The sequence below is a fragment of the Nicotiana tomentosiformis genome, chromosome 12 (genome assembly GCF_000390325.3).
Source record: "Nicotiana tomentosiformis chromosome 12, ASM39032v3, whole genome shotgun sequence".
NCBI classification, from domain to species: Eukaryota; Viridiplantae; Streptophyta; class Magnoliopsida; order Solanales; family Solanaceae; genus Nicotiana; species Nicotiana tomentosiformis.
Window position 1 is genome coordinate 4,897,813 of NC_090823.1, and position 19,143 is coordinate 4,916,955.

General features: G+C 40.4%; 1 long non-coding RNA gene and 1 pseudogene across 1 annotated transcript; one reads left to right on the forward strand and one right to left on the reverse strand.

Annotated features, from left to right (window-relative positions):
* Positions 1-4,989: 4,989 nt before the first annotated feature.
* On the reverse strand, positions 4,990-17,544 carry LOC104112769 (uncharacterized). The gene is made up of 3 exons (XR_011412561.1): positions 17,377-17,544; positions 14,859-16,584; positions 4,990-5,147 (listed from the first exon to the last, which is right to left on the reverse strand). It is a non-coding gene; the product is annotated as an uncharacterized lncRNA (long non-coding RNA).
* LOC138903625 (probable leucine-rich repeat receptor-like protein kinase At1g35710) lies at positions 10,848-13,460 on the forward strand (annotated as a pseudogene).
* Positions 17,545-19,143: the final 1,599 nt, after the last annotated feature.

The following is a 19,143-nucleotide window of genomic DNA, read 5'->3' on the forward strand; positions in this document are numbered from 1 at the left end:
CAAGCTCATAAGCGACCTCCCCAACTCGCCACAATATCTCAAAAGGACCAATGAACCTCGGGCTCAGCTTGCCCTTCTTCCCAAACCTCATGACACCCTTCATAGGCGATACCTGAAGCAAGACCCGCTCACCAACCATAGATGCCAAATCACAAACCTTACGGTCAGTATAACTCTTCTACCTGGACTGGGCTGTGCGGAGCCTCTCCTGAATCACCTTCACCTTATCCAGGGCATCCTGGACCAAATATGTACCCAACAATCGGGTCTCGCCCGGCTCAAACCATCCCACTGGGGACCGGCACCGCCTACCATAAAAAGCCTTATACGGTGCCATCTGAATGCTGGACTGGTAACTGTTGTTGTAAGCAAACTCTGCAAGTGGCAAGTATCGGTCCCATGACCCTCCGAACTCCATCACACAAGCATGGAGCATACCCTCAAGAATCTGAATTGTGTGCTCGGACTCCCCGTCCGTCTGAGGGTGAAAGGTTGTGCTCAACTCCACCCTAGTACCCAATTCCTGCTATACGGCTCTCCAAAACCGGGATGTGAACTATGTACCTCTTTCTGAAATGATGGATACTGGAATACCATGAAGGCGGACAATCTCTCTGATATAAATCTCATCCAACCCCTCAGAAGAATAACTGGTCAACACTGGAATTAAATGAGCTGACTTGGTCAGCCGATCCACGATCACCCAAGTAGCATCGAACCTTCTTAAAGTCCGTGGAAGTCCAACTACAAAGTCCATGGTGATCCGCTCCCACTTCCACTCTGGGATCTCTAACCTATGAAGTAATCCACTCGGCCTCTGGTACTCATATTTGACCTGCTGACAGTTGAGACACTTGGCCACAAAACCCAACTATATACTTCTTCATCCTCCTCCACCAGTAGTGCTGTCTCAAATCCTGGTACATCTTCGCGGCACCAGGATGAATGGAGTACCGCGAGCTGTGGGCCTTCTCGAGAATCAACTCCCGAAGCCCATCTACATTGGGCACACAGATCCGGCCATGCATCCTCATCACACCGTCATCACCAATAGTCACATCTCTGGCATCACCTCGCCGAACCCTGTCCTGAAGAACTAGAAGATGAGGATCATCATACTGGTGCTCCCTGATACGGTCATAAAGAGAAGACCGAGCAACCACACAAGCTAATACCCGGCTAGGCTCTGAAATATCCAATCTCACGAACTGGTTGGCTAAGGCCTGAATATCCAAGGCTAAGGGCCTCTCAGCTACCGGAAGATATGCCAACTCCCCAAACTCTCTGCCCGGCGACTCAAGGCGTCGGCCACTACATTGGCCTTCCCCGGGTGATATAATATAGTGATATCATAGTCTTTAAGTAGCTCCAACCACCTCCGCTGACGCAAATTAAGGTCCATCTGCCTGGACAAGTACTGCAAACTCCGGTGAACAGTGTAAATCTCACAGGGAACACCGTACAAATAATGATGCCAGATCTTTAGGGCGTGAACAATAGCTGCTAACTCGAGATCATGAACTGGATAATTCTTCTCATGTACCTTCAACTGTCTAGACGCGTAGGCAATCACCCTACCGTCCTGCATCAATACCGCTCCAAGGCCAATCCTCGAGGCATCATAATAAACAGTGTAGGACCCCAAACCTGTAGGCAATACTAATACTGGGGTTGTAGTCAAAGCTGTCTTGAGCTTCTGAAAGCTCAGCTCACACTCCTCGATCCACCTGAACGGAGCACCCTTCTGGGCCAGCCTGGTCATAGGTGCTGCAATGGATGAAAATCCCTCTACAAAGCGACGGTAATACCCCTCCAAACCAAGGAAACTGCGGATCTCTGTAGCTGATGACGGTCTGGGCTAACTCTACACTGCCTCCACCTTCTTCGGATCTACCTTGATCCCATCACAAGACACTATGTGGCCTAAGAATGCCACTAAATCAAGCCAGAATTCACACTTGGAAAATTTTGCATACAATTTCTTCTCCCTCAAAGTCTGAAGCACGATCCTCAGGTGCTGCTCATGATCTTCCCGAGACCGGGAATATACCAGGATGTCGTCAATAAACACAATGACGAAGGAATCAAGATAAGGCCAGAATACACTGTGCATCAAATGCATAAAGGCTGTTGGGGCATTGGTCATCCCAAATGACATGACAAGAAACTCATAGTGACCATATCTGGTCCTGAAAGCAGTCTTTGGAATATCCGGCTCCTGAATCTTCAACTGATGATAGCCAGAACGCAAGTCAATCTCGGAAAACACCCTGGCACCCTGTAACTGATCAAATAAATCATCAATACGAGGCAAAGGATACTTGTTCTTCACTGTAACCTTGTTCAACTGCCGATAATCAATACACATACGCATAGAACCATCCTTCTTCTTCACAAATAAGACGGTAGCACCCCAAGGTGATACACTGGGCCTGCTGAAGCCCCTATCAAGTAACTCCTGCAACTGCTCCTTCATCTTCTTCAACTTAGGAGGAGCCATACGGTAGGGAGGAATAGAAATGGGTTGAGTGCCCGGCAACAAATCAATGCCGAAATCAATATCTCTATCGGGCGGCATACCCGGAAGATCAGCTGGAAACACATGTGGAAGTCCCTCACTACTGGAACTGACTCGACCGTAGGGGTATCAATACTGACGTCTCTCACATAGGCCAAATACGTATCACACCCCTTCTCAACCATTCGTTGAGCCTTAAGAAATGAAATGACCCTGCGGGGAGTATACTCTAAGGTACTTCTCCACTCTAATCTCGGCAAACCTGGCATAGCCAGCGTCACGGTCTTAGCGTGACAATCAAGAATGGCATAATGAGGTGACAACCAGTCCATGCCCAAGATAACATCAAAATCTACCATACTGAGTAATAACAAATCGGCTCTGGTCTCAAAACCACTAAGAGCAATCAAACACGACCGATATACGCGGTCCACAACGAGAGAATCTCCCACATGAGTAGATACATAAACAGGAGAACTCAAAGAATCCCGAGATATCCCCAAATGTGGAGCAAAATAAGAAGACACATATTAATACGTAGAGCCTGGGTCAAATAATACTAATGCATCCCTATGACAGACAGGGACGATACCTGTGATGACTGAATCTGAAGCAACGACCTCTGAACGGTCTGGAAGGGCATAGTACCTGGCCTGGCCTCCCCCTCTAGGGCGACCTCGACCTCCCCGACCTCCACCTCGAGCTGGCTGAGGAGGTGGGGTAGCAGCTGGTGCTGGAAGAATGGCCAGAGGACCCGGTAGAGCGCGTGAAGGCTGATAAGTCTGTGGAGGTGCACCCCTCCTGGATCTGGGGCAGTCTCTAACCAGGTGACGAGTATCACCACACTCAAAACAACCTCTCGGAGGACGCGGCGGCTAAGACTGACTTGGACCTGTCCTGCTGGACTGGCCGATAATAGCACCCCGAGTAGGAGGCATACTGGATACTAGCGGTGCATAATAGGGCTCCTAAGGTCTAGGAGGAGCTGGACCACCGCTGGCTGTTGGAAGAGCTGAATGAACAGGGCGACTCACAAAACCCCTACCATAGCGTGCTGCTGGTGCACGAGCTCCTGAATAATGACCAGTCTCTCGAGACCTCTAGGCCTCTCTCTCCTCTCTGTCCCGGGCGAACATGCCCTCCACTCTCCTGGCAATGTTCACTGCCTGCTAATATGTGATGTCCATCTCCAACTCCCTGGCCATACTGGTCCGAATACTGGGGTGGAGTCCCTCAATGAAGCGACGAACCCTCTCTCTGACTGTAACAACCAAAGCCGGTGCATGGTGAGCTAACTCACTGAAACGGACTGCATACTCCGACACAGTCATAGCACCCGGACGCAACTGCTCAAACTCTGCGTGCCAAGCATCCCTGAGGCTCTGAGGAACATACTCACGCAAGAATATCTTTGAAAACTGAGTCCAAGTGAGTGAGGCTGCCTCGTCCGGACTACTCAGCTCATAGGCACGCCACCACTGATATGTTGCTCCCCTCGGCTGGAAAGCGGTGAAAGAAACCCCACTCATCTCCACAATGCCCATAGTGCGGAGAATACGATGACACTCCTCAAGAAAACCCAGAGCATCATCTAAAGCTAGTCCGCTGAAAGTAGGTGGGTGGTACTTCTTGTACCTCTCAAGTCTGAGCTGCTCTGCCTCAGAAGCAGCTACCCTGATCTCATGCTGAATCGGAGCCACTGGGGGCATGGGAATATACTCTAGGGCCTGATCAACCTGGACCCTCTGCTCAGGAGTGCGGGCTGCGGGAGTCTGTGCCCCTCCCCTGGCCTGAGATGTAGCGGGAGCTATCGGAAATAGTCCAGCCTGAGACAGAGTGATGAACATGCTCAAGAACTGAGCTAAAGTTTCTTGGCGAGATGGAGTAGCAATAGGGATCTCCGGTGCTGGCCCTCCAGCTGGAGCTGCTGGGGGCTCCTCTGACGTAGCTCTCGCAGGTGCTCGGGCTGCACCGCGTGGTCGTCCTCTACCCCGACCCCGGCCTCTGGCGGCTCTGGCAGGGAGCTCGGGTGCCTGATCGTTGGTTCTCCCATTGCGAGTCCTCACCATCTGTGAGAAAGAATAGAATAGAATCTTAGAATGTTTTTTTTTTGGTGTCAATAACTTGCACGACAAGGAAATCAAAGAAATATGATTGCTCCCGAAGATAAGTACGGACGTCTCCACACCGATCTGCGAGACTCTATTAAACTGGCTTGTGACTCGCGACTCCTATGAACCTAGTGCTCTGATACCAACTTGTCACGACCCAAATTATCCCTCCGTAAGGTGTCGTGATGGCACCTAGTCTTTACGACTAGGTAAGACTAATATTGCGAAAAATATAAAGAAACACAACATTTTAAAGATAAAGAACATATTATAAATAGCCAAGAGTAGTACCACTCGGCAAATACAAAAATAATTTCCCAAGACCTGGAATATCACCAAGTCACAAGCTGCTATAGTCTATGTAGCTCTATACAAAAGTCTGAAGATAATAAAGAAAGTCTCTAGGCGAGGGAGTAGAAGGGGACTCCGAAGATCTGCGGACGCAAGCAGAAGTACCTTGAAGTCTCCTAGAATCAGCAGCACGCACTAACCCCAAGGCTGATAGCTCGTACCTGGATCTGCACACGAAAACATGTGCAGGAAGGGCATGAGTACACCACAATGGTACCCAGTAAGTGCCAAGCCTAACCTCGGTCGAGTAGTGACGAGGTCAGGTCAAGGCCCTACCGGAGTAAATATAATAAATTAAACAGTAAAAGATATAAGTGAAATTTATGGTAACATAGATAGAGAAATTCTCGAAAATTTAACAATTAAGGGAGCCCTCGGCTCAAAACAAGGTAAACACAGTGAAAAATCTCCCGGGATACCATCCTGTAGTTCCGAATGAATATGCAGTACAGGGGATCTCCCGGAATACGTCCGTAGTCCCAAAGTAAATATGCAGTGCTGGGGGATCTCCCGGGATATTGCCCTGTAGTTCCGAATGAATATGCAGTACAGGGGATCTCCCGGAATACGTCTGTAGTCCCAAAGTAAATATGCAGTACAGGGGGATCTCCCGGAATACGTCAGTAGTCCCAAAGTAAATATGCAACGCAAGATGAAATGGCAGGTATGGCATCGAGTTATACAGTTTATACTGAACACAGATAAGGAAATAGGGATTTAACTAAGCATGGCGCACAGAATGTCAAATAGGCAGTTAGAACACGTAAGCATACTTTTCTAGTCTAAACTAAACAATTAAGCATATTAGTGCAATTTAATAAGAGAAGCAATTTATGATTTAAAAAGGATAAACAGGATTTTTTTGCAATAACAGCCTGTGTACGTACTCGTCATCTCACGTACACGGCACCCACACACCAAATAATATCAAGACATCCAAAGGGGAAAGTCCCCAACACAAGGTTAGGCAAGCCACTTACCTCGAACCGCTCAAATCACCTCGATAACACGTTCTTGCCACGAGTATCCGACTCCAAATGGCCCGAATCTATTCAAATAAATTGCATAATGTAAATACAACTACGAGTAACTAATTTAGCTAATTAATTCGAAGCTAAAGCGTGAAATTAAGAAAAACGCCCAAAAAGTCACCCCGGGCCCATGTCTCGAAATCGGGTAAAAGTCGCAAAATACGAACACCCATTCACTCACGAGTTACTCATACCAAAATTGCTCAAATCCGATACCAAAATCTCGATCAAAACCCCAAAATTCGGCCTAAGAATCTTTCTCAATATTTCACCCCAAATCCAAAATTAAATGATGAAATCAACCATAGATTAGTGGAATATAACCATAAAGGAGTTAGAAATCATTACCCAAAAACTTCCTCCGAAAATCTCTCCAAATTTCGCCTTCTACCGAGCTCTCAATCAAATTTTTGTGTTATGAGATCAACCCTCATTTTTGAACCTTAAATTCTGCCCAGGTGCGATCTTCTTCGTGAACGCGACATCACGATCGCGAACGCGATGAACAATCTTCCACTGGCCCAAAATTCCTCATTCGCGAATGCGAGGGGACTTCTCGCGAACGCGTACCTTCCACTGACGGATCCTTCGCGAACGCGGGAACCTCTTCACGAACGCATAGGCTTAATGCCCGAAGCTTCCTCTGCCCTGTTCCTCTACGCGAACGCGAGGACCATATCGCGAACGCGTAGGCTTAAGGTCCCACACCTTCGCGAACGCGAAGAACCACTTCGCTGCCTTTCCCAGATGCTCTACGCGATCGCGAGGCACCTCTCGCGAACGTGATGAAGGATTTTTCTGCAATAAAACACCAGAAATCTGCCACTTCTCTAAGTCCAAAGATGACTCGTTGAGCATCCGAAACACACCCGAGGCCCCCGGGACCTCGACCAAACATACCAACCAATCCTAAAATACCATACGAACTTAGTCGAGCTCTCAAATCCCATCAAACAACGCTAAAATCACGAATCACCCTCCAATTCAAACTTAAAGAACTTGAAACTTCAAAATTCTACAACTGATGCCGAACCCTATCAAATCACGTCTGATTGACCTCAAATTTTACGCACAAGTCATAATCAACATTACGGACCTACTCCAACTTTCGAAATCGAAAAATGACCCCGATATCAAAAATTCCACTACCGGCCCAAAACTCCAAAAATTCGACTTTCACCATTTCAAGCCTAAATGAGCTACGAACCTCCAAAACATAATCCGGACACACTCCTAAACCCAAAATCACCTAACAGAGCTAACGGAACCGACATAATTCCATTCCGGAGTCATCTTCACATAGTTCCGACTACGGTCCAAATCATAAGGCTTAAGCTCTCATTTAGGGACTAAGTGTCCCAAAACACTCTGAAACTCAAAACCAATCATCCCGGCAAGTCACAATAGCAGAAAAAGATTTGGGGAAAGAAGTTAATAGGGGATCAGGGCTATTATTCTCAAAATGACCGGTCGGGTCGTTACACCTTGTTGATATTTCTTTATGGATGTAATAACTTTGGTTATTTTTGGTGTTTTCCTTAAAGTTGTAAATTTTTGTTTTCTTTCCGCGAGGTGTTAATTGCCATTATTCTGTGTAGTTAAATTGTGACATACTAATTACTTGATTTATCCCCATTGTCATTATTATTATTATATTGTTAAATTTTTCTCCCTGTCTTTTATTATTCCAGTAGGGCCTGACCTGACCTCGTCACTACTCTACCGAGGTTAGGCTTGGCACTTACTGGATACCGTTGTGGTATACTCATACTACGCTTCTACACATCTTTTTGTGCAGATTCAGGTACATCTTATCAGAACAGGCATCAGTAAATTAGCCGTACGAGGAGACTTCAAGGTATATTTGTCAGCGCCCGTAGGCTCCGGAGTCCCCTTCAATCGTTATTATGTTACTTCCTTATTTTTTTTACTCTGATATATATAGAGATATTGAGGATAAATCCTTAGAAGCTTGTGATTTATTTCTACCGGGTTTTGGAAGTTGTAATTTTGTGAATTTGTAGATTTATTTATTTCAGATTTTTATTGTTATTCTGCATTGATAGGCTTACCTAGTCTTAGAGACTAGGTGTCATCGCGATATCCTACTGAGGGAATTTGGGGTCGTGACATAGTGGCTCAAGAAGAGCACAAAGACATAACATATGATAAGACCTCAAGAGAGATTCAGGTACGTGAAAATGATAAGAATGGAGAGATCTCAATAACTTATGTCTCAACGAAAAAAAGATGGAACCGAAATAATATTGTTATCAATAACGTTTTTGCTTATAATGTCGTTGTTGAAAAAATGCAACAAGATGAGGATCTTAAACCAAAATCTATCGATGAATGTAGACATAGAAATGATTGGCCAAAATGGAAAGATGCTATCCAGGCAGAATTAACTTCACTTGAAAAACGTGAAGTTTTCGGACCTATAGTTCGAACACCTGAAAGAATGAAGCCAGTAGGGTACCAATGGATTTTTATGCGAAAACGAAATGATAAAAATGAAGTCGTTAGATATAAAGCGCGACTTGTGGCACAAGGATTTTCACAAAGACATGACATTGATTATATGGAGACATATTCTCCTGTGGTGGATGCTATCACGTTCAGGTATCTTAAAAATCTGGCAGTGCATGAAAAACTTAATATGTGTCTAATGGATGTTGTCACAGCCTATTTGTATGGCTCATTAGACAATGAAATTTTTGTGAAAATTCCAGAAGGGTTTAAAGTGCCTGAAGCATATAAAGGTTTTCGAGAAACTTGTTCAATATAAGGATTGAAACAATCAGGGCGCATGTGGTATAATCGCCTGCGTAAGTACCTGTTGAAAGAAGGGTACAAAAATGATTTAATTTGTCCTTGTGTCTTTATAAAAAGTCTGGATCTGAATTTGTTATAATCGTTGTGTATGTTGATGATTTAAACATCATTGGAACTCCTGGGGAGCTTCCTAAAGCAGTAGATTGTATAAAGAAAGAATTTGAAATGAAAGATATTGGAACGAAAATTTTTTGTCTTGGTCTACAAATTGAGTATATGACAGATGGAATCTTTGTCGATCAATCAGCATACACTGAAAAGATTTTAAAGCGATTCTATATGGATAAAGTACATCCACTGAGTACCCCGATGCTTGTGAGATCAGTCGATATAAATAAAGATCTATTCCGGCCTCATGAAAATAATGAAGAGCATCTTAGTGTCGAAGTACCATATCTTAGTATAATTAGGGCATTAATGTATCTTGCTAATAATTCCCGACCAAATATAGCTTTCTCAGTAAACTTGTTAGCAAGATTTAGTTCTTCCCCAACACAAAGACACTGGAATGGTATTAAGCATATATTCAGATACCTCCGAGGGACCACTGATATGGATTTATTTTATTCAAATGAATCCAAGTCATCATTGATTGGTTATGCAGATGCATGATATTTGTCTGATCCACACAAAGGTCGCTCTCAGACAGGCTATTTATTTACAAATGGAGGTACAACCATATCATGGCGTTCAACGAAACAAACTATGGTTGCTACTTCTTCAAATCATGCAGAGATAATAGCCATTCACGAAGCAAGTCGAGAATGCATTTGGTTGAGATCGATAACTCAACATATTCAGGAAACATGTGGTATTTATTCGAAAGGGAATATTCCAACAATATTGTATGAAGATAATGATGCATGCATAACTCAACTGAAAGGAGTATACATCAAAGGAGATAGAATTAAACACATTTCACCGGAAAAAAAATTCCACTCATGATATTCAAAAGAATGGTGAAATAGATGTTCAACAAATTCGTTCAAGTGATAATTTGGCTGATATGTTTACTAAGGCATTACCAACCTCAACATTTGAAAAGATGATATGCAAGATTGGAATGCGTCGTCTTCGAGACATTAAGTGATGATTTCTTCAGGGGGAGTAACTAAGCAACTGCACTCTTTTTTTCTTAACTAAGGTTTTGTCCTAATGGTTTTCCTAGTAAGCTTTTTAACGAGGCAGCTAGTAATGCATAGTACATATAACTAGGTACTTTTTCTAGTAAATTACATGGACATCCAAGGGCTAGTATTGTGAAGAGTTTGAGAGAGTGGATGTCAATGTTCTTTCCCCATTATCTCTATAACTCACACTACTCTAATACTTATGGAGTTATGACTGTAACTCCATAACCTCCCCATGATCTTCCCCTCAAATACTTAATGACAAGTTCAATGACATATTTACAATAGTAATTCTTCACTTTTCATGCTTATATAAAGGCCTTGTAATAGATAGGAAAAGGCACAATTAAAGAAGAAAATCACTTCCTTCTCTATATCTCTATTTTTTGTTCATGTGTTACTAAACTGTTTTTATTTTATAACAGTTATAATATTTTTGTTATTCTCTGTTGGCTAAGGAGTTGGAGTCTTTTTATTGTATAAATTAAGCATCATAGCTTAATGTTTAAGCTAAGATTTTACAGCTTCATTTTTTATTTTATATATGGTCCCATATTTAGTGGTCAATACTTTAATTCTAATCGTGTTGCCTTTTAATATATAGTAATTTAATTTAATTAAAAAGGAGGGAATAGAACTCTTGAATGGCTTGTCCATTATTTTCCACAAATCCTGTGATTAAAAGTGTAATCGCCAACCACCTATTAAATCATTGGCTCCCAAGTTTTTCTAATACTTTCAGTATGTTAGCTGAGAAATTAATGCCATTGACTCACAAAGACTTGTAATGATTCACTACACTATAAAATTCTACTTTGCACTCGAGTTCATCAATATAAACAAAATAAACAGCTGAAATCCTAAAGCCATAATGAAAATTCCAAGAGTATTTTCTTTACTTCAGTTTTTCACTTTCTTATATCTCTTCACATTTACTTTTGCTTCCACTGAGGAAGCAACTGCTCTCCTCAAATGGAAAGCCACTTTCCAAAACCAGAATAATACCTTGTTGGCTTCATGGAAACTAAGTTCTGATGCATGCAGGGGCTGGTATGGAGTTATATGCGTTAACGGTAGGGTAAACAAGTTGAATATTACAAATGTTGGTGTCATTGGCACGCTCTATGATTTTCCATTTTCGTCCCTCCCTTTTCTTGAATATGTTGATATTAGCATGAACCAGCTCTCTGGCACTATCCCACCTGAAATACGCAAACTCACTAATCTTGTCTATCTTGACTTGTCGACTAATCAGATTTCAGGCACAATCCCGCCACAAATTGGCGCACTTGTCAATCTTGTTGAAGCTCGTCTTCAGAAAAACCAATTAACAGATCATATTCCTCTAGAAATAGGTAACTTGATCAATGCAAAAAATTTCTATGCTTTCTCCAATGAATTGTCTGGTCCTATTCCTGCTGAAATAGGAAAAATGAAGTCACTTGAGCATTTATTGTTATATAGAAACAATCTTTCTGGTCCAATCCCAAACAGTATAGGTGATTTAATTGAGCTCAAACTTTTGTACCTTTATGTTAACAAACTTTCTGGCTCCATTCCTAGTGAGTTGGGAAATCTGGAAAACCTCATGGATCTGGAATTATCGCGTAATCAACTTACCGGTCCAATTCCTGCTTCATTTGGCAATTTAAGAAAGTTGCAATTTCTGTTTCTCCATGTTAATAGACTTTCTGGCTCCATTCCTGCAGAAATAGGAAAGATGAAGTCACTTCAGCATTTAATCTTACAGGCTAACAATCTTTCTGGTCAAATTCCAAAAACTCTAGGTGACTTAACTGAGCTCAAAACTCTGTACCTTTATGTTAACAAACTTTCTGGCTCCATTCCTGCCGAAATAGGGAAACTTGACAATCTTATTGAAGCTGATCTTGATACAAACCAGTTAACAGGTCATATTCCTCTAGAAATAAGTAACATGATCAATGCAAAACTGTTCTATGCTTACTCAAATGAATTGTCTGGTCTCATTCCCAGTGAGTTGGGGAATCTGAAAAATCTCACTCGTCTGGATATATCCAGTAATCAACTTACTGGTTCAATTCCTGCTTCATTTGGCAATTTGAGAAACTTGCAAGTTCTGTCTCTCCATCACAACAAACTTTCCGGTTCTATTCCTAAAGAACTTGAATATTTGGATAACTTGGTTGTGCTGGCATTGGGTGTAAATCAGTTTTCAGGCCAACTGCCAGAGCATCTTTGCCAAGGTGGGAAGCTTGTGAGCTTCTCGGTAACTAGTAACAAGCTGAAAGGTCCAATACCACGAAGCTTGAGCAAGTGCTCGAGTTTCCAATGGGTTCGTTTTTCTAACAGTTTCACTGGGAATTTATCTGAAGCTTTTGGCATCTATCCAGAGCTTCAGTTCATCGATTTGAGTGACAATGATTTTCATGGTGAACTCAGCAGCAACTGAGGGAAATGCAAGAATCTGACTAATCTGCAGATAGCCAGAAATAACATAAGAGGTAGCATACCACCAGAGATTGGAAATCTCAAAGGGCTTCTAGGACTTGATCTTTCATCGAATCATTTAGCTGGGCAGATTCCTAAGGAATTTGGAAAATTGACCTCTTTAGTTAAATTATTTGTGAAGAACAACCACATTCATGGTAGTATTCCTACAGAGCTTGAGTCACTAACAAAGTTAGAGTCCCTTGATCTGTCAGATAATAGATTGAACGGGCCGATTCCAACATTTATAGGAGATTACATGAACATGTTTCTCTTGAACCTGAGCAACAACAAGTTCGGCCAGAAAATTCCAGAAGAGATAGGGAGGATAACTCATCTCATGTACTTGATTTGAGCCATAACCTTCTTGATGGAGAAATACCTGCTCAGTTAGCCAGTTTGCTAGACTTGGCCAACTTGAATCTTTCTCACAATGGCCTCTCTGGCCTCATTCCTGAAGAATTTGAAAGTTTAACTGCTTTGCAGGATGTTGTCTTGTCATACAATGAGTTAGAAGGTCCAATACCAAATAATAAAGCTTTTTTGACTGCCTTATTAGAAGGTAATAAAGGTCTTTGCGGCAATGTAACAGGATTCCAGCCTTGCGAAAGTCCATTTTCTGTGGGGAAGAAGCACTCAAGACGTAAACACATCCTCGTCACTGTACTTCCTGTTATGGGAGCACTAGTACTTCTCTGTGCTTTCATTGGTGTTCTCCTTATGTATTATAAAAGAAGGAAAGCTAAAGACGTTGAAAGACAGGATGATGGTTTGTTTTCGATATCCATGTTAGATGGAAAAGCATTGTACAAGGATATCTTAAACGCCACAGAGGAGTTTGATTCAACATTTTGCATCGGGCAAGGAGGACATGGAAGCGTTTACAAGGTAAACCTTCCATCATTAGGGAATATAGCTGTGAAGAGACTTCATTCTTCATTTGAGAATACACATCGCAAAAGCTTCATGAATGAGGTAAGGGCATTGATAGGGACTAAGCATCGGAACATTGTGAAACTCTATGGCTTTTGTTCGAATGCAGAACACTCGTTTTTGGTTTACGAGTATGCAGAGAGGGGGAGTTTGTCTAGTATTTTGAGTAATGAAGTTGAGTCCAAGAATTTGGATTGGCTTAAAAGGGTGAATATCATCAAAGGTGTTGCTTTTGCTTTATCTTACCTGCACCAGGATTGCTCACCACCGATTGTTCATCGAGACATATCAAGCAGTAATGTTTTGCTTGATTCTGAGTATGAAGCTCGAGTTTCAGATTTTGGCATAGCTAAGCTTCTCATGCCAGACTCATCCAACTGCACTACGCTTGCAGGCACATATGGCTATGTTGCACCTGGTAAGGTCTAACTTTTTATCCTTTACAATTTCATGAAGTATAGCTGCACACTCTGTGCTGTTTTTATCTCATTTGCACGTTTGAATTGTTATACTGTTTTGGAAATTTTATTGTTTCAGAGCTTGCATATACAATGAAGGTTACACAAATGTGTGATGTCTATAGTTTTGGGGTATTAGCATTGGAGATAATCAAAGGAAAGCATCTTGGGGAATGCATTACTCTGCTAGCAAATTCATCAACTAGAGATCATGTGCAGCTTAGTGATTTACTGGATGAACGCCTTCCATGTCCTGAAGATAGAGTAAAAGAGGTTTTGGTTTTTATCATTAATCTAGCAAGCTCTTGTTTGATTGAAACTCCAAAATCAAGGCCAACAATGTACTTCATCTCTCATAGGTTATCATCAATGGATCTACGTCCACCTACTCATCAGATAAACCCCCATGTAAGGCGAGCTATATAATCCCCGATACGTAAGGCGTCTTTTAATGGAAATGAATAACCTTTGACACCAAGTGGTTGTGATGTAAGTAATTTGATGAGAAGGTCCATGACAAAATCTAGAAGATACTGTTTCGTTACTAGATTTTCTAGAAGCCTTGTAGTAACCTCGTAAGAAGAGTAAAGTTCTCTTTTGCTTAATCTACTTTGTAAATATGGTGCCCAGCTCTTCCTTAATGCTGATGAATATACTGTTACCATTCTCAAAAAAAAAAAAAGGTCCATGACAAAATTATTACTGGGATTAATATTTCTGTATTGTTAGGGTGCTTATAAAATATAATTCACTGCAAATTTGTAAAACGGCATTTAAGCCAGATACCAAACCAGCTTTATAAACAAAAAAACAACCACTGCCTGGTCACAAACATATATCAGAAATAAAATTATGAATACTCGAATCAGTGCAATTCAGAATCCAGAAGTATTCACATAAGGGATGAATTGTGCAACCATAGATAATCCAGAAGTATCTATTTTTCAGATAGGCCAATAAAAAATTAGAGAAATAAAACGTATCATCTGAGTTTATAGATAATTCACTAAATGAAGGAATACCTCTGACTTCAATGGGTGGAGTGTGCAACCAGGAATCATCCAAGAAAGTGCATGCAACATCAGCTTCAGTAGGCCATTCAGCGCCGACATCTATTTCGTCAAAATTGATTGGCTTAGTAAGTCAAATTATATATATCTTTATCCTCGGACGCCATTTTCGTCATGGCTTCTTGAAAACCATTCCTGATCCTTGAATCAATCTTAAAGTTTGGGTTGTAGAAAATGGAAGGATTAAGGAATGCTGCTGCTGCATGTAATGGGGATTGAAGAAGCATGCTCCATCTCCTGTCAATTATATCCCAAATCGGCGCATAGTTTTCATCAACATCCTTGTAGAATGCTTTGATGGACATCTTTGCTCTTTCCACTCTGTCATACATATATGCCATAGCAGGCATGTCTCCATCCATGATCCTTAACAGCTTAAGTAACAGTTCGGACACCGCGACAGCTTCACGTGCGGATCTCCAGAATCTTTCAAGGCACAAAAATGACTTTATGGCCTGGACATCGGGGTGCCTACTATTCATAGATGACAACCATTCGGCACGAGAAAACATGTGCTTTAAATTATCCTCTTGGATCGCAAGGGCCCTTAAGGAAAAGAAATGAGCCGCATTTTTTATAATTCTTGCTCGAACGAACTCCTCTCTGACTGAAAATTTTCTCATCATATTTAGAATCCAGTCATTACCGTATATGTATTTTAAGATTGTATTTGCCTCGTCAAGAACAATATTCACCCACTCATGTTTGCTAAAATCCTCCAACATTTTATTGATACAATGCGAAGCGCACGGAGACCAGAAAACCGAAGGGTACTTGTCTGAGAGAAGCCTTCCCGCATATATGTAACTAGCAGAACTATCGGTAATAACTTGGACAACATTATTCATGCCAATTTCCAGAACAACTGATTCAAGCAACCCAAATAAATAATGAGGATCATCTGCATGATCAGATACGTCAACGGACCTAAGGAACAATGTCCCTTTGGCACATGCCACAGAAAGTACCACAAGGGATTTAGCCTTTCCATCGGACCAGCAATCACACAAGATTGTACAGCCCGTTTCTTTCCATTCATCCTTTAATCTCTTGTAACTGTCGTTAATATCGACTTTGACTTTTTCCAAAAGATTACCGCCCAATGTTTCAGCACATGGACCCTACTTCGCACTCAAGAATCGCGTCCACCATTTCCTGATAGTACAAGGACTTTGCGGCTGTAAAAGGTATTGCATTGTGGTAGAAAAACGCAGCAATATTCTTATCAGCATTGTCCTGTTTTTGCTTTTGAGCATCATCAACTGCTGGCTGTGAACTCGGAGAATGGCGCGCAAACATAATAGAAGGACAAGGGCTACCGTTCTCTCCACTAAATCCACGAAGAGGATGGAGTCCACCACTAGCTGAAGAGCTTCTTTGCTGATCATTGGCAGCTTGATCCAGCTTTGGTTTCTTAGGATTTTTCTGTTTCTTCGGAGTGTTTAAAATGCTTCTAATGTGATCTCTCACCTCGTTCGGGACTTCAGCACATGGAACTATGTCTTTGTTTTTTATTTGAGCCAAATGAAACTTCATTCTGTAAACTCCTCCACTGAACTCCCGCCGGCAATAGTTACATCTTACCTTCTGTCTAGTTGCATCAACAAGGACACAATGTTCCCAACATGAATCTCTTCCTCTAACCATAACTTTAGACTAAGCAAGAGAGGTTTTTCCCCTGTACTAGTAGTAATAATATAAATGAGCTGTAAAATTAAAACTATCTACATCATATCAAAACTTGAACAAAATAAAAATATTGTCATTTTCATTGGATATGTAATATGTAGTCTGGTATGCAGGAATGAAATTACCACAATAGATCTATAAAGTATGGAATTGACAAGAACATGTGACATTGCAATAACCAATCCCATGCGTCCCATTTTATTTGATGTTGTTTAACCGAGTTTAAGAAAGAAAGAAAGAAAGAAAGAAAGAAAGAAAGAAAAAAATTTAAAACATGTGGTCTGAAACAAGCCATAAATATTCATGTGTCTATAAATCATGTCATTAAGAGAAAGTGTATCACATAAACAGGGACAAATGGAGTAATATTGTTGTTTTATATAGCTTTCTAGACTTCAATTTTATTTAAAGTACTTATATTTTAAAACTTTGATGTGATACTCTCTGTCAAACTAATTTTTCAACTGCTATTCTAATACTGTTCATCAACTTCAACTAATATAATAGACAAGTCAAACTAATATCTTAAACTCTATAAAGTCAAACACCGTCACATAAAATGCTAACATGAGCAATAATAAGCATTAACCACCGACAAAGTTCAAGGAAAAAGCCAGGTAATTAATCACAATATTTAGCTTAGCTCATTTTATCAGTTTGAAGCATTAAACTACAAAATTTCATAGCCGTATACACAACTGCGAAAAGATGAGCTAATTTTTAATATTATAGCATCCAGTTATAGAAGGATCTAGAATATTCGGCGGAGAGGAATATTTACCTGGTGATTATTGTGGTTGTTGACGGTGTTTGACGGTGGTTGGTGAAAAATCGGCGATGGCGATCCGAGGAAACGAGATGATCGCCCCAGCCGATGTTTTAGGGCGAGTTAACGAGATGATCGGTTCTTGCCTTCTCACGTGATGCTCACGTGCTTCAATATATTTGGGCTCCTCCCGAAGTCTTTGGCACTCGGGTCGGTACCCAGCCCATATTTTGATTGGGGATTTGGCATTCCATGGCAGAAAATGGCCTATCTTTTAGCATTTGGCACGCGTAATCTAAATTTAACATTTAATGATCTTCTCTCTCTTCTAATGGTCTAACCATCACCCTAAAAATAGGCTTTCATTTCCTTTTTGTTAAAATTCAAAAATCTTTCAAGATTTTCTCCCAAATCTCTACAATCGTTTTTCAAGGTTTTTAAATTATTTCTCACAAGCATTAAAAATATAAAAAATTATAAATATAGTTTGTATATCATAGTGTATATCCAAGTGTATAACAATAAAGTAATTATAGTTTTTGTATATCATACTGTATAACATGTTAAATAATGTGTATACCAACATATACATCGCAACTTTATTTTTCTTCTTTGTGTATATCAAAATGTATATCAAAATTTTATTTTCCTTCGGTGTATCTAAGGGTATAACACATAATGTTTTGGAGATATACATAGATACATATGCTAAAAATACATTGATATAAAAAATGAGAATTTTCTAAAACAAAATTGATTCTCAAAACATGCGGGTGATAAATATTAGTAAAGGTATGCATGTTGGAAAAGTTCTGTTATTGAATTCCCTTCGTGCTGGCTGTAAAGAACAATGGAGGGAAGCATTGATGGTAGAATAAGAGTATTGTGTGGGTCTGGGGTGAGAGGAGGTTAAGTACTATAGAGAAGCAAATAAAGAGGGAGAGGGGGAGGGGTGTGGGGTAGCAAAGAAAGGGGGGAAGTAGCGAACAAGAAGGGGAGAGGCAGCAAACGGTGGAGAGAAAATAAATAAAACATAATTTTTTTAAGAATGAGCTATATAATGCCAATTGTTTGGGGGTGCCTTTGCGAAACCTAATATAAGGCAAAACAAATTATCAATTGCTCCTATGTGTTGTCATGTGGTACCATTTTTTCATTTTGATTTTTATTAATTCTTCATTAACAGGAATTTTTACGCAAATAGCCAGTTGAATTTACTGTTATTTTTTTAAAAAAAATTAAATAACCGCCTACCCAAGAACTTAAAACTATATAGATGGTGGATGTATAATATATGTATAATTTATATATAATATAAATAATCGTATATAATTATTGTATAATTTATATATACTGGCTAGAAAAATTACACAGTGAACTAGATCGGCTATTTTGTAAAGACCCCTAATTATTCATTACTTTTTAGGGGTAAAATATTCTGAAACAATATTTCTTTTTTATAATAAAAGTTAATAATCTATCTATATCTATACTATATTAAAAGCACGAAGACCCTTAACGAAATATCGTTCGTCTTTTTTACCCTTTAAAAATAGAGTTCACACTAGATAAAATTGTAATTATAATATAATTATTTTCCTAATATTTAGGACATTAAAAGTAACTAACTTTTATTTATTAAATGCTTCGTTATTTAAACTAGGTAAAAACTCCTAATACTTAGGAATCTAAAATTGAATAAGATTTTACTTATAAATATTTCCTTATTAAAATTGTGTAACTATTTTTCTTAAGTCTTACTTTCATTATTGACCAATAAAT